At 36.3% G+C, this 15,686-nt stretch overlaps 1 protein-coding gene across 6 annotated transcripts in view; it reads left to right on the forward strand.

Annotated features, from left to right (window-relative positions):
• Positions 1 to 15,686, forward strand: part of ANKS1A (ankyrin repeat and sterile alpha motif domain containing 1A) — a 142,755-nt gene that overhangs the window by 78,078 nt on the left and 48,991 nt on the right. The gene's annotated exons all lie outside the window — the stretch shown is intronic.

The raw sequence follows: 15,686 nt of genomic DNA on the forward strand, positions 1-15,686 counted from the left end.
AAGTATGAAATCAATATTTATTATTTGTGTAGTGCTGGGATATTCAATTCTTAAAAGGTCTTTTGGAGTACCGGGTGTAAAATATTGCAATCTGCAACTCCTTAAAGTTGGGGCATTTTTTAATAAGATTGCACAGCTGCTGTGAAGTCCTGGGAAAAGATGTGTATATTTTAAGGTACACAGATGTTTCCTTTGTGACCCTATAAACTTCAGGGCTCTTTTTTGCAACTGAATCAGAAGTATTACGCTAACTGCTATTTATTTAGAGTGCAATGGTATTTCTTATAATAAAAACATTATGTATTAAATTGCAATTCTTATATAACATTTCATTTCAAATATGTTGTGATGTATACATCTAACCAGCTCAAGTGTTGGAAAGCCTATTTCAAGTTACTGCATAATATTAATTTTATGCTACATGATTTGTGAATATCAACAGTCTTGTTCTGGAAACAGTTGCTTGCATTGTAGAATCAGTATTTCTGGTTACCTTGAGATTGTTACTAAACCCAGTCTAAAATTATTACTGTGACGAAAAAAGTCTGCCAGAAATGTATTTATTTTAAATACTTCAAGATTTTTTATCCAAATTACTAAAGCGCTTGCAGAATGCCATTTTATTTCTATAATGCTTAGTCTGTTTTTCGCCAAAAAATTTGCATATATTATCTTTTAAAAATTTGAGGAGGATCAGTAATTATATACCCTAACACAGGGGTAGTCAACCTTTTTATACCTACCACCCACTTTTGTATCTCTGTTAGTAGTAAAATTTTCTAACCACCCATTGGTTCCACGTAATGGTGATTTATAAAGTAGGGAAGTAACTTTACTTTATAAAATTTATAAAGCAGAGTTACAGCAAACCCCTACCGCCCACCATGAAAGCTGGAACGCCCACTAGTTCCTACCACTACCACTGCCCTAACAGAATAATTGCCTTTTGTTCCGTTGGTATTTTGTTGATAACTTGAACTTTATTTGAAAATCTGAATTATGTAAGTTTAATATTTGTATCAAGGAGTAAGCAGCAATACTAGAAGTATAATGAATAATTATTACTATTAAAATATTTTACAGTTCTTTGGGATACCTATAGAATAGAACTTTTCTTTAATAACAAACTGTTTTTTCTCACCTTCTTAAGCCTCACTCCATCTCGGGAATAACTGTGACTTTATGAAATTTGAAGTTGAATTCAAACTTAGTTGATCAGACTTCGTTCCTAATAAAATAAATTAGATTGAATTATTTTCAAACTTTTTAACTGGTTTACTGGAACCTAAAAATGGAAATAATTATGCAGAATTGTCAGAGGGAAGTTATAATGGGATTGTGGAACTACAATACAGTTTTGGAGAATAACAGATTATTACTCTGGTTATAATGTGTTTGCATGAGTATCTGTAATAACTATAGAGTTCAGGAAAAATATTTTATTTTTCTCTATAAGGCAAGGCAGTCAAGGGAGAGACGTGTTTAAAAATAGATACAAAGGAAGTAACATAAAATAAAATAGAAATAGAAACGTTCTATTTCTAAATGTTTTGCCCATGAATTTTTGTGAAACATCCAGTTTCAAGCATGAAATGGGATGGTTCAGGGATTCTAAGGATATCTCAAATTTGAAATAAAAATATTTAAACTCTAATAAAACATTTTAAAAATACAGGATGGGCTGGGACATTCTGTGAAATTTTCATACTCAGAAGTTTATCATATTGGTATTTATATATTTATACCAGTATGCCCTCTATTATTTAGATTATATGCAATTTGCAGTTGCAAAATACAGCAATTAAAACAATATTATTTAGGCCCATAAGGTCCAGTAGAAAAATTACATTTTATTGCCTTCCTGTTACCAAGATTTGGGGGCATTCTGACTCTAGGAGGGCAAGCGGGGTGGGGGGGTGTTCACTTGGCAAAAGTGGAAAGTGGAATCAATCATTTCTAGGCTACAGGAGCCTAGAGCAATATGGGCTCTAGAGTGAGGAGTCTTCAGCTAAGAAGGCCATCCATTAACTCTCCACTCAAATCCTGGGTGTATATAGAAAAATACAACACATCCTCCTGACTAGCACCTATGGAGTGAGCAGACTTCAAGTGGTAGAAAATAAGAATCCCATTTATTAGTTTATCTTAAAGCAAAGTGATCAATCAGCGTCTTCAAGCCTAGTGTTATGTAGCAGTTCAGATATTGAGCTAGGACTGGAGAGACCAGGTTCAAGTATCCTCTGCCATCCAGTCACTGGATGATTTTGTGCCAAGCACTCACTCTCAGGCCAGCCTAATTTCCAAGATTGTTCCTTGAAGAGAGAAAAAAGGATGATGGAGTACTGTGTGCACCACCTTGAGCTCATAAATGAAAGAATAAATACATTGGTCATTCAACCTTGCAATTATATGGAATTAAACAATGTTCATGTAGCTATAAAATTGGTTATTTTTGTCATTTTCTCTTTAATTTGCTGTCACAAATGCTACAGTTTGATTGTAGATTATTTAAAGTCTGAAATTCTGTAAAATTGCTCAGTATGCTTCTATAACCTGATCTAGTAATTAGTGTCATGTAACTAATCCATTGCTTCTTTAAGGTATTTTCTGTAAGGTAAAAGAAAAAACGTATGACATTATAATAATCAAATATGTACTTAAATATAACCACCTATATGTAACAAAAGTAATTAAATAATTACAATTTTAAATACATAAAAATGATTGCTATTTATTACTATAGGAGCATATTCATATCACCTTTGTCTAATAGTGATTTCTCCAACATTGTTTACTATTCTGTGACTCTATTTCTTGTTATTAAGATGCTAGGCTGGTTCAGTCATGCTTAGATCAATCTTTTTTTCTGTTGATAGTCACATTCTCTTTCAAGTAATCAATAGGATGATGTCGCCATACTGGATGTTTCTTAAGTAAGCTCTATTTACGGCAAAACAAAAATATATTATAAATATTATGTATTGGATAATACAATTGACCTCCCCCCCCCCCCCCGAAATATTATAAGCCTAGACCTAAAGTACAAACCAATTCAGAATCAAGTGGGAGAGAGAAGCTTGCTGTAGCTGTTCATTTTTCTTCTTTAGCGGAAGAAGCTACATGAAATCAAAGATACTTTGTGCTGATGCTTTGAATAAGATAGATGGAGTTGAATTGATTGTCAATAAGTTACATTTTCAGCTAATATTGTACCGTTTCTCACATTTTATTGAAGTTAGTATGTTGAATGGCATTTTCAACTATTTACAAATATAGAAATATGAACGCACAAAGCAACACATTAGCTAAGAAAAGCTGCTTATTAGCTTATTTCACTGGAGAATAAATTAGAAGGAAAGAACTTGTATGAGTTAGGCTGTGGATAGCATAAATATTTGAGTGCTTTTAAACATAGCTGAAGGCTAACGTGGTAAATTTGTTTTTGTAATGTGTTTATAAATATTCAGTACTCCCCAAATCAATCTGCAGCACTCAAAGCACATTGTATTTTACATAAAACAGTTCTTATTCTTCTTGAAGATTGAAGTGAGATATGTCAAAAATTGAAGTGAGATATGTCTATGCCAGGAAGTAGCACCCCACTTTTTGGAGATGTATGCCTATCTATTATAGGACAGCCTAAATAAATTTATTCAAATAGTTAATATCTATTTGAAGTGATCTTCTGAATCCTAAATATGTCTACACTAAATACAAATTATTTCAGGAAAATCTAAGGACATCAGTGTAAAATAAAATATTTACAAATAATGAAACACTGCAGAAATAATAAAATACAATTTGGTTTTTCAAGATTCAAAGGCAAAATTGTATCAGCCTTTATTTTTCTCTAGGTGTTCATACTTTATAATCCTACTGAGATGGTAATATTATTCTGGTCTAGTGGTCTAATGCTTTTATTATTAGAAAGTAATTAAATTGTAAGTTATGAAGCAGGGCTAGATTGCTTGCATCAGATTTATGAGGTATTTTCTACAAATACTGTTCCTTTTCGTAGAGTAGATTTATCATTGTTTAATATAAATTAGTGAGCTTCTATACATATACAAATAATTTGCAAACTGAAGTACCTATCCGTTAAGGGTTTTATAGCAATAGCAATAGCAGTAGACTTATATACCGCTTCATAGGCCAATAGGATGTCGTGCCTTCCACTAAGCTGTCCTTGAAGGCCACTACAGGAAGATTCTTTGGAGAGACAGTGGCTGTGTGACTCTAGACACGCAAAAACAACAGAACATCTGCTTCCCCTTTGCATGAACTACAGGGATTTGTACTAGACATATTTCACCATTATTACATAAATACCCAGGGTGCACAAGACAATTCCACACCTCCCTGCTGCTTTCATATATTAATCCTGCTATAACATACAATGTTGCCAGGTTCTGCCCAGCAGTGTTTAAAATCTGTCAGACAATGACTTGTGTGATAAACTAGTCTCAATTAGCATCTAGCTTGTCATACTAGAGTGCTCTCTTCTGTGATAGATTTAGTCAGCCACATGCTAACCTTTGTGCTCCTCTACACTCATCTAATGCTTCTGCCCCTCCTTTTAGATTCCTTTCTAGACTTTAGGGTTTTATTATATTTACTTTCTTTTTTATGTCTTTTAACTTTTAATTAATTTTTAGACTCTGATCTATTTTCTATGCTTGCTAATTTAATGTACTTCACTCTCCTTATGCTGGCCTTTGACCATAATAAAGATTTGATTTGAATAATTTACAAATTATTTTGAGACAATTCAGTGTATATACAAGAGATTTATAAACATCCGGGAAGTTGCTCGCTAAAACATTTGTTGAGCAGCTCAGGGATTCTGTCCCATTGGACGCATGCAGGAATCAAAATTGTATTAGCTTGACTGACCCCTGAAGAAAAACAATCCATGCACCTAAAATTCTCAGATACATGAACTTTCTGGTCACTGATCAGGTACTTATCACAATTAGGTTGCCAAACATCAGAATTTGTATTACAGAGAAATATGATACCATTGCTAGAGTTTAATATTGAGATGCTTATGCCAAGCCATAGGATTTTTTCTCCACCTGTACTGTACTCATATTTTATGTTTTTTAATTGTGTCATGTCAGACACAATTCTCATTTAAATGCCACCTTATATTTCTTCTTTCCTGTGTTATTCCTGTTCTTGGTTGTTTTCTTTCCTTTAGGCTGTATGTACATTTGACTTGGTTATTATAATGCATTAGTCTCTTCCCAGCTTAATTATCTGGGGGAATATTTTTATTGCTTCCCTCAACCTTTGCAAAGACAAAAACACTGACTTGGTGGCTCAGTGGCTAAGACACTGAGCTTGTCAATCAGAAAAGTCGGCAGTTCGAATCCCTAGTACAGATCTCCTGCGTGAGCAGGGAGTTGGACTAGTTGACTGCCAAGGTCCTTTCCAATTCTTGTTACAGAAATAACTTGTGAACCCCATCTGGCTATATGACACCACTATGTTCTGTGAGCTGCACTGGTTGTCAGTGACTTTGGGGTGCAGTTCAGGGTGTTGATGATCACCTTTAATGATACTGAGGAATAGATGGATAGATTTTGTTCCATTCAGTTAGGGTCACTTCTTAGTGACATAGGTTCTCTCTATGATAATACACCTAACCTGTCTTTTCGGCTAGCATCACTATAACTGTGTCCATCCACTTTGCTGTTGGTTGTGATCTTTCACCTTTCTTTCTTGAAAGAGCTAGGTCTTTGTATAATGAGTCTGAAGTAGGATAATTTGAATCTGGTCATTTGTGCCAGAATAAAAGTGCTGGGTTGTTTGATAAGTCATTTATTTTTTGTTTTTGTTTTGGCTATCCATAGCAATGCCATGAACCTTCTCTGACACCACATTTCTAAAACATCAATACTCTTTCTATCCTGCTTCTTCAAATCCAGTTTTTGCTTCCAAACAATGTCACAAAAAATGTCACTGGTTCCACTACTGTGATCTTTGTAAATAGAGGGACATTATGGCATCTGAATTTCTTATCCAAAAACCCTGTAGCTATTCTACTCTGTACTCATCTGTAGCATATTTCTTGATTACCTGTTTCTTTGCTGTTGAAGGTTGATTGTAAAATGCAGAAGCTATGTACCACTTCAATAACTTCATTATCAATTCTAAGGTTGGTTGTTGTATTGTTATTAGTTTGGGCTTCTTTATACTGTATTTTATTTTAGTCTCCTTTTTTCCACTCCCCTCCTTGGCTTTAGTAAGAAGTTTCTGGAAGAGTAGTATTACCAGCATGGCACATAGTAATCCAATATTAAAACCACATTCATCTTAATACAATACAATACAATAGCAAAGTTGGAAGGGACCTTGGGGGTCTTCTCGTCCAACCCCTGCCTAGGCAGGAAACCCTATACCATTTCAGACAAATGGCTATACAACATCTTCTTAAAGACTTCCAGTGTTTGGGCATTCACAACTTCTGGAGGCAAGTTGTTCCACTGGTTAATTGTTCTAACTGTCAGGAAATTTCTCCTCAGTTCTAAGTTGCTTCTCTCCTTGATTAGTTTCCACCTATTGCTTCTTGTTCTACCCTCAGGTGCTTTGGAGAATAGTTTGACTCCCTCTTCTTTGTGGTAACCCCTGAGATATTGGAACACTGCTATCATGTCTCCCCTAGTCCTTCTTTTCATTAAACTAGACATACCCAGTTCCTGCAACCGTTCTTCATATGTTTTAGTCTCCAGTCCCCTAATCATCTTTGTTGCTCTTCTCTGCACCCTTTCTAGAGTCTCCATATCTTTTCTACATCGTGGCGACCAAAACTGAATGCAGTATTCCAAGTGTGGCCTTACAAAGGCGTTATAAAGTGGTATTAACACTTCACGTGATCTTGATTCTATCCCTCTGTTCATGTAGCCTAGAACTGTGTTGGCTTTTTTCTTCTTTTTAAAAATATTTTTTTAATATATTTTTTTAATTTTTAATTTAAAGCAAATACAGCATCCTTCTTTACATGCTATAGAAAGTGTATCAGTTGGTTATAAAAAGACTTTCATGCATCTCTTCCACAATCAACAAACATAATTCATATTAACTTAAATATTTTAACTCAAATATTTATACATGTCACCATCATTATATCTCCAATTTCATTTGACTATAATTGTTTAAGCGTCCATCATAAAATATACCAAAATTTAATACATAACCACATACTGGCCTTTCAATTACCATTTCTAAAATCCTCCACTAACCACTAAATCCTTATGTCCTGTTCTAGCTAAACATCCATAATATTTAATAACAAAGTTTTCTAATCCTCCTTTCTAAATCACTGTTTAAAGTTTACATCCAGTTTCCTTATGTTATACCAATATCTATATATATGTTGTTATTCTTATCCCTCATTATTTGACTATATCCTGTATCATAACATTTTCTCCCTAATAATCAAAACTTTAATTGTATCTAACTTGTTGTTGTTGTTGTTTTTATTATTGTTATCCTTTATGTATATTCCAAAGGAATTGCTAATCTTCCTACATGGGTACCATTCAATATTCATATCCAATTATACTCATCATAACACTACACATTGTATACATTAGTAACATTATCAGTTATTTATTTAAGCTATATCTATTATCAATAAATTTCACTAAGTTTAACTAGTTTTAAATTATATTCTTCCATCTATCAACCTGTATCTTTCCAATAGCAAAACAGTCTCATATCTTCTGCCATTTGTGGTGCCAGTCCTCTAATCATTTTCTTGATCAGCTTTGTATAGACTTCTCTTAGCAACTCCTTGCTTATAAGATCTCTCATATAATCTTGATGCCCTCTTCCTGTTTCATTCATCTTATCTTTGATTGTCAGCAGTGTTATCAATGCTTTTGCTAATAGAATTTCTCTCTTTAAGTCCATAGATTCTTTAGTTTTTTCTTCTTCTGTATCTTGCCCTCTGGAATAGATTTCCTCTCCATTTAATTCCTCTTTCAGTATTCCATTCTTTCCATTTTCAGAAACAAACCAATTACCATAAATATCAGCAGGTTTGATCTCTTTATATTCATTTTCCACTTCGATTTTTTGAGTTTCAATCACCCCATTTTGCATTTGATAGACATCCTCAATTTTTTCATCATATTTTATTGTTATGTGCTCTAAGTATTTCAGTTTTTTCTCTATTCTTTCATATATATATTTGATAATTTTTGTATTTCTGAAAGTATCTTTTGCAAATTTGAGACTTCTATTTTTTTTTTGAAGTTGTGCTATTCTAACAAACACAGCTGCTCTAGCTTGGAAGGTTAATAAAATTAAAGCATAGATTCACAAATAACGTTTGTTTCCACTTTTCTCTTATTAGAAATATACTTCAAAGGGATATCTGTGTGCTTCACTCTCTGTATCCAAGCAGTAAAACCTTGTGGTGCCAAGTCAAAACAATCTATGGAGAAAAAAAGTGTTCCGTTTTCAATACACAAAGCTCCAATCAACAAAACCTCCCAGCCTCCGAGCAGTGGTAACACTGTTGAAAATCTAGTTTCCTTTTGTATCTTTTTTGTATTTCAAGTTAGAAAAAAGACTCCAATCATTAAATGAAAGAAAAATACCCACAGCAATGAAAGAGGAAAACTTTAATTTATAGGTTTCAGAGAACAATAAAAGAAAAAGTAGAAGAAAGCTTAATCCATCTGTTTCAAAAGCCTTGCATAAATTCCATCCATGAAGATAGCATTTAAAAAGTAAGATAACCACTGTCCAAAACCATTCCAAATTTAATTCTGCCGCTTGATTCTTCTATTCTTCAATTTAGATTAACTTTAAGTTTTTATAGGCAGGTCTCTTTTTAAAACAGTAAAAGTTCCTCACCAGCTGAAAATACTTTCTCTTTCCGTATCCTTCCATTTTGGAGCCGCCCCGACTTTGTCAGCCATGGCTGGATTTTTGTCGCCGGCTTGAAAAACTTATCTTGCTTCTTTCAGGGATTTTGCGATATCCCTGAGATCAGCAAGACATATTCTTCCTGTTCACCGTCTCTTCAGGACAATTTAGGTCCGTTTGGACCACCCAGTGGCAAAAGTATTGGCTGCAGTCTCAGAGCATCGAGACCGCATGACCATCTTGTTGCGATGTTGACTCCTCTCGGCTTTTTTCTTCTTCTAATCCACTTCCTTTAATATATATTCAGCATATAGATTTAATACAAGTAGTCCTTTGTTAATGTTCATTCTGTTCAGCAGCTGTTCAAAGTTGTAATGATGTTGAATGAAGGGTCTTATAACCCACCCTCGAAGTTCTGACCATTGAAGCACCCTTGTCACATTAACAAAATTTGGGCCCACCCACATTTACAAGTATTTTGGCTGTCTACCTGCTTACCTACTGCTGCCAGCTGCATCTACTGCCCAGCTTTAACCAGCCCTGAATCCACTGCCACTACTGTACCAGCTGGGCAGCTTTTTTTGCGTTGTCTTCTTTTGTGCTGGGGCAGCTAGAGTTGTCTCACACCCTGATAAGGGAATACATTAATGACCTTCACTAGCTCAATTGCCACGGCCTCTGTTCATACCTCACCCAAGGCCTTTGGTAAAAGAAGCCTGGCTTGTAAAAGGAGGCCCCAGCTGAGCCAAGATGAAAGAAAGATCCTTCTAGCCAGCTCCTTCTTTTGGTCACTGGTGAAAGAAGTTCCCAGAAAGCCAGTGTGAAAGAAGATCTATTTGATGGATCCTTTTGTTGCCAGCACAGCCAGATTTATTTTTGCAAAAAGCAGCACTGGGCAGGCATAAACAGAGGCCCAGGCTTGTACACAAATAGAAACCCTGGGTGGGACGTGACTGGACACCCTTGGTGGAGGGCAAATGGAGGCCCCAGCTGACACACAAACATACACCCTGGGTTGGGCACAAGAGAAGCCCCAGCTTCACCAGCATGAAAAAAAGGCTTTGGCTGATACAGTAGTAGTACCTGGTGCATGGTGGCAGGAGAAGGTGCACAGCATGGGGAGCTGGTGGCCACAGATAGGTAGTCAGCAGAGATGGGGGTGGATGGAGATAGGCAGGTAGGAGGATTTCAAGAGGAGGCAGAACCTTACCAAGGTTCAGGGCCAGGAGGTCCAATCTGGGATGGATTTTTACCATCAGTCAAATGTGATTAATGATGGCAGTTGGGACTGCTAAAATTCCCATTGGTAAGCAGTGCAGTGGTGACATGGCATTGCACTGTTATGACTGCACCACTTAGCAATGGAAATTTCAGCCCCAATTATTGTCATTAACTGAAGATTGCCTATATTACTTATACACTATATGGGAGAGGTTTTTTTTTTAAAGCATATGGCACATATAAGCCAGGGATCACCAAAGTGCCCGGCTGCCTCTATGAAAGGAATTTTTCGGGCAGTGTTAGCTTGCCCACAGGACGTCTGAAGGCCAGTAGACAATTGAGGGAGGTTTCTTTCCTGTCCCTATACAGTTTATTTGCTCACAGGAATCAAGCCACTGAGCTGCCAACCTCAGCGGAGCTCAGCATCTTACCACATGAGCCACTGTGGCCCCCTATGGCAGAGTATATACCCTTGTCTCAATTTGCCAACCTGGAGCCAGACCATTTCAGCATGTTCTATAGCTTCTTGACCGGTATATAGTGTGATGTTCTAAGCTTCCAATTTTTCTAAGCTTCCACAGCCTGAAATGATTAACACATTCAAAGGCCTTTATGTAATTAATAAAGCACATGGTTGATTTCTTTTTTTTTAGAATTCTTTGACTTTCTCAGTTATCCAGCAAGCATTAGCAATAATGTGTCATGTTCCAAGGAACATTTCTAAAGCCATACAGAACATTTGGCATCACTTTTGCCATATAAAGTTCTAATTTGTATTGGATGACCCTAAGCATTATTTTGCTACCATGTGACCTTCATGGCATGGGGCCAGGTTATTTCAGGGACTGCCTATCTCCTATGATCTCTGCTCTTTCAGTAAGATCAGGCGGAGTTGGTGTGCTTTTAGAGTGTGTCTTTTCTGTTGAGGTGCCTGCCCTCTGGAGCGATGTCCATTATATATTTCTTTTTATTGTTCTACTGTTTCAAATTGTAAGACCCACAGTGTCATTCTGGATTTGGGTGATTACCAAATCTGTAAGAACTGTGGTAAATGCGGTGCTTCTTCAATGCAATGGGCTAGGCACAAGACAAGCTTGGATTTGCATTTAAAGTCTGAACTGTCCATCAGCTGTCAGTTTTGTCCCTGTGCATTTCGCTCTGCAAAGTCAAATACAATAGGTGCCTCTCAGGCAGAGAGATTACAGCCTATCATCTGCTCAGTGGATAACATAGAAGAAACAGCTTGAACAATCATATGGCTCACTCTCATATCACTGTCACTCAATATTATTTTGCATTAGGACTTGTTTTCACTTTGGCTGAATATTTAGAAGGGTTCTCTGGCCGTGTTGCATATTTAAAATGCCAGATCTGCTGGTTTGTGGTGAATCACTGATAAATTTCCATTATGGTGGCAAATATCTGCTATAATTTAAGATTTCCATTCACATTGAGGAAAGTGATGGCTAGAAAATTTTGATCTCTCTAGACAACTAACCTAATGGTTACTTCTCATGAGGAGCACACAAGGTGACCAACTTGTTGGCTTTCTTGTAGAACTGGAGCAGTGATGGCGAACCTATGGCACGCGTGCTACAGGTGGCATGCAGAGCCATTTGTCAGGGCACATGAGGCGCTGCCCTGTCAGCTGGCCAGTGCGCATGCGCGTGCTGGCCAGCTAAGTTCACCCCTTTTAAAGCCATTTTCGCCCTCCTGAGGCTCCAGAGGCTTTATAGGAGCCTGGGGATGGCAAAAAGAGCCTCCCTGCCCCCTCCGGAGGCCCTCCGGAGGCTTCATGAGCTTCCGTGAAGCCTATGGAGCACAAAAAACCGGTCCTACAGGCAAACCGGAAGTTCGGGAACGACTTCTGGTTTTCTCGGAGGGTCGTTTTGACTGCTTCGGAGGCTTCAGGTAAGCCTCCTGAAGGTCCCTGAAGCTTTCAGAGCGCTTAAAACGACCCTCTGAGCAAACCAGAAGTCACTTATGGTTTGCTCGGAGGGTCGTTTTGACTGCTCCGAAGGCTTCAGGGAAGCCTCCTGAAGGTCCCTGAAGCCTCCGGAGGGTGTCCAGGGGGGGGGGAGGCTGTTTTTGACCGCCCCAGTCTCCTATAAAGCCTCTGGAGTCTGGGGAGGGTGAAAAAAGCATGCAAAAAATGGGGGGGCGCCTGTAGTGCATGCGCACTGGTGGGTTGCGCATTGCATTAGGGTGCAGCACGCCTGCACACGACCCCCCTGTGTTCCCCCCATTTATGGCACGCGAGCCAAAAATGGTTCACCATCGCTGAACTAGAGTGTGGTTTGTCAGATAATTTCTCAAATCTTAAGTATACTATTTCAGATTTCAGAAATTGTACAAACTGGTATCCTCAATCACCCTATTCTGGAATATATCTCTGTGATTTTAGTTGAAATTAGATAATCGTTCAGTGTGGAGTCTTTTGCCATTGAAAACAGATATTTCCAATGGTAAATTTCATGGAACCCTGACAAAAAGGAAGGGTGATTGCAGTTAAAAGATGAGCTTCTTGTTGAAATAATTAGATTTCCTCTCGTGGAACAGCAGGAATTTTTTTTCAGATAATATACATCATTAATTTTAGGGCATGGAAGATACAATGATACAACTTGTGAAATTGATAACAATATCTTGAGGAGAAATAATTTCAAAAATTCTTCTGAATTTAGAGGACTTTATGAATATGTATAGGATGGCATTGTGAATATCTATATTGGATAGATAGATGATAGATAGATAGATAGATAGATAGATAGATAGATAGATAGATAGATAGATAGATAGATGATAGATAGATAGATAGATAGATAGATAGATAGATAGATAGATGTTTTAAGTTTCATTTATTTGATAGAGAAAACTCTACAGTACATTTAAAGCCAGTGAATCCATTGCACTTATTTTAACTCTGAATTCTTAGATTCCTTTTAAATACAGTCATGTGAAAAAGAAAGCACACCCTCTTTGAATTCTATGGTTTTATGTATCAGGACATAGTAAAAATTATCTGCTTCTTAGCAGTTCTTAAAAGTAGATAAATACACCTGACATATTATACCATATCATTTAGCTAGTGAAAGTACAATCTTTTCTTTAATATTAGCTCTTTATCAATTTCAGCTACTACACAGATCATTATGTTTTTTATCAAATTTTCTGATAATAGTTTTTAGAATTTTTATTACAATACAATTGAATATAAAGCAGAAATCATTTGTAGAATATAAAGTAGAAATCTAATCTATTGTATTGATTGATTGATGCCAATAGCTGTGATCAATAAAATAAATAGAAAGTTCCTTAAAAAGACAAAATATATTCATTGTTTTTCTTCTATAGATCAACCGACAATGGCTTTGCTATAATAAATTCAAAGTTGGCTAATAAACATTGCCATCTCATGGTAGAATAGGGAAAACACCTCCTTTAAGAAAACTGTTCCTTTTATGTCCTATATTAAATATCCCTCAAAGCAATTACGTTGACTATTGGGGTGTTGGTTTTTTTAGTTAATATAGAGATAAAGTATGGTTCTTTAAATATTTTTGTCTTATTCTTCAGATGAATAATTCTGCCTTTCCTAAAATAATTCTGATTTTCCTAGAAACCATTTCCCTGATTTGAACACACTGCACAGAATGGAGATTTTGCAGTAACCTTCCTCTGGAGTGGGGTGGGAATGAGATTTTACAGTATCCTCCTCCTGCCACGCACACCAAGCCACTCCCACAGAACCGGTAGTAAAAAAAAATTTGAATCCCACCACTGATCTATACAGAACATAGTTCTTATATATTCCTTATGCACATATGTAATACAATTTTTTGTAACTTTTTCAGTAATGCTTAAACAAGGCCCATAGATATGAGAACTACTAAATTAAATTGGCCAAAAGATTGAGGGGTCATTTGTGGTCTCTGAGCTTGGTGGTTTTCTTGCAGACACTTCATTACCCAAACTAGATAATATCATCAGTGCTAGCAAGGAATGGAATTTGCTCTCAATTTATATTCTAGTGTTTGGGCAGGATTGGGATAAGTGCATCTATCCTTGCCCTACTTTACCTCTCAATTGTTTTTGATAGCATTGACCATGATATTCTTCTGGATTGGCTCAGAGAATTGAGAGTGGGCAGGTGTGCCTCCTTCATTCCAGGCCAAGGCCAGTTGGTATTGATTGGGAAGTATCCTGTCCACAGATTGATACTATGTATTGTTTACATCTTGACAGTTTTCTCTCTCACACACACATATACCCACAAGGATGCACACAAACATATACCGAGAGAGAGAGTGTATCATAGTTGGCACAGAGTTCTGTTCCTTGTTCTTATGGCATGATAATAGATTGAAAATGATAGCTGGATAAATATCATATATTGTTAATTGGATTGCTAGTGATCAGGGACCATGGGTTCTGTGTCACATCTCAGGCCTGTTGCAAATTTTTAAAATGCTGTATCTATACTTACAAGGAAGGAGTTTACTTGTAAGTATATAGCTTGTGTGTTAAGGGGATAGTTACCTTTTAACCTTAGGTGTTAATGGAAGTTCATTGACCGGAAGAGGGCCCATTTGAGTTTTGGTTGAAACAACAAACAGGAGGAATGTTGCTTTTTTGCTTTTCCAATTATTACATCAAAATTAAATTAACCTGCTGAAAGAGGAAATGCTATGCTTTTTACTTCATAGAAGTTCATCAGTATATGTTCTAGTCCAAAAACACCTCTGAAACAAATTAAGAAGGACTGGTAACTATTTAATGAGGGAAATAAAATAGAAAAAAAATTCCAAAATATATTAACTAATATGGCAGATTATTTTCCAGCAAAGAGAGTACGGTATCAAGCTTCTTCATTTTCTTTCTTTCTTTTTTTCTGTGGATGGGCGGGTGATGGCGTTGAATGAAGCCTTTTGGCAAGTGGCCATATTTCAACAAAAGGAAGAGCACAGCTGTTGTAAATCAATGGATTTTTTTTAGATTTAAATGCTGCAGAGCTTGCATGTTCAGGATACATAATAGGATTTATCAAATAGACAGAAGATCAGAGCTGTTACTTTTACCAAAATGAACTATTTACTTGGACCTTTAAAATCAGCTAAAAATGTCTCTGCATAAAAAGGCCTTAAGCTTACCTAATGTTTGTAAATCTATGCCTTTCTTTGCCTGCCTCCTTGAAATGCCCTTAAGAATGATGAATGTCAGAGACATCAGAATGAATTATTTAAAAAAAATGTCTCAAGTTGGCTACGGACTAAAGAAATGGGGTTCCACAACATTTTGAGGTTTCACAAGGTTTTTCAGTTACGATAATCTTATTTTGCCTCTTTCAGTTACTACTATTATTGTGCTACTTAAACTGAGAGTATTTATTTAAACATAGTTTTACTGCCTTGTCATTTTCAAGTGCTTTACAACATTATAATATTTTATGTAATTTAAAAATGAAGTAAAATATGTCTTTAATGGAAGGTTAAAATTTTAATGACTCTCATTTGAACTATTAACATGTAATTAATATAGTTTGCATAAGAAAAATGCTTGCTTGTCCCAAAGCTGCTTTCTCAAAA

Source organism: Thamnophis sirtalis, unplaced genomic scaffold (assembly GCF_051295495.1).
Source record: "Thamnophis sirtalis isolate CommonGarterSnake01/CBP01778 unplaced genomic scaffold, rThaSir2_p1.2 scaffold_7, whole genome shotgun sequence".
Taxonomy (NCBI): Eukaryota; Metazoa; Chordata; class Lepidosauria; order Squamata; family Natricidae; genus Thamnophis; species Thamnophis sirtalis.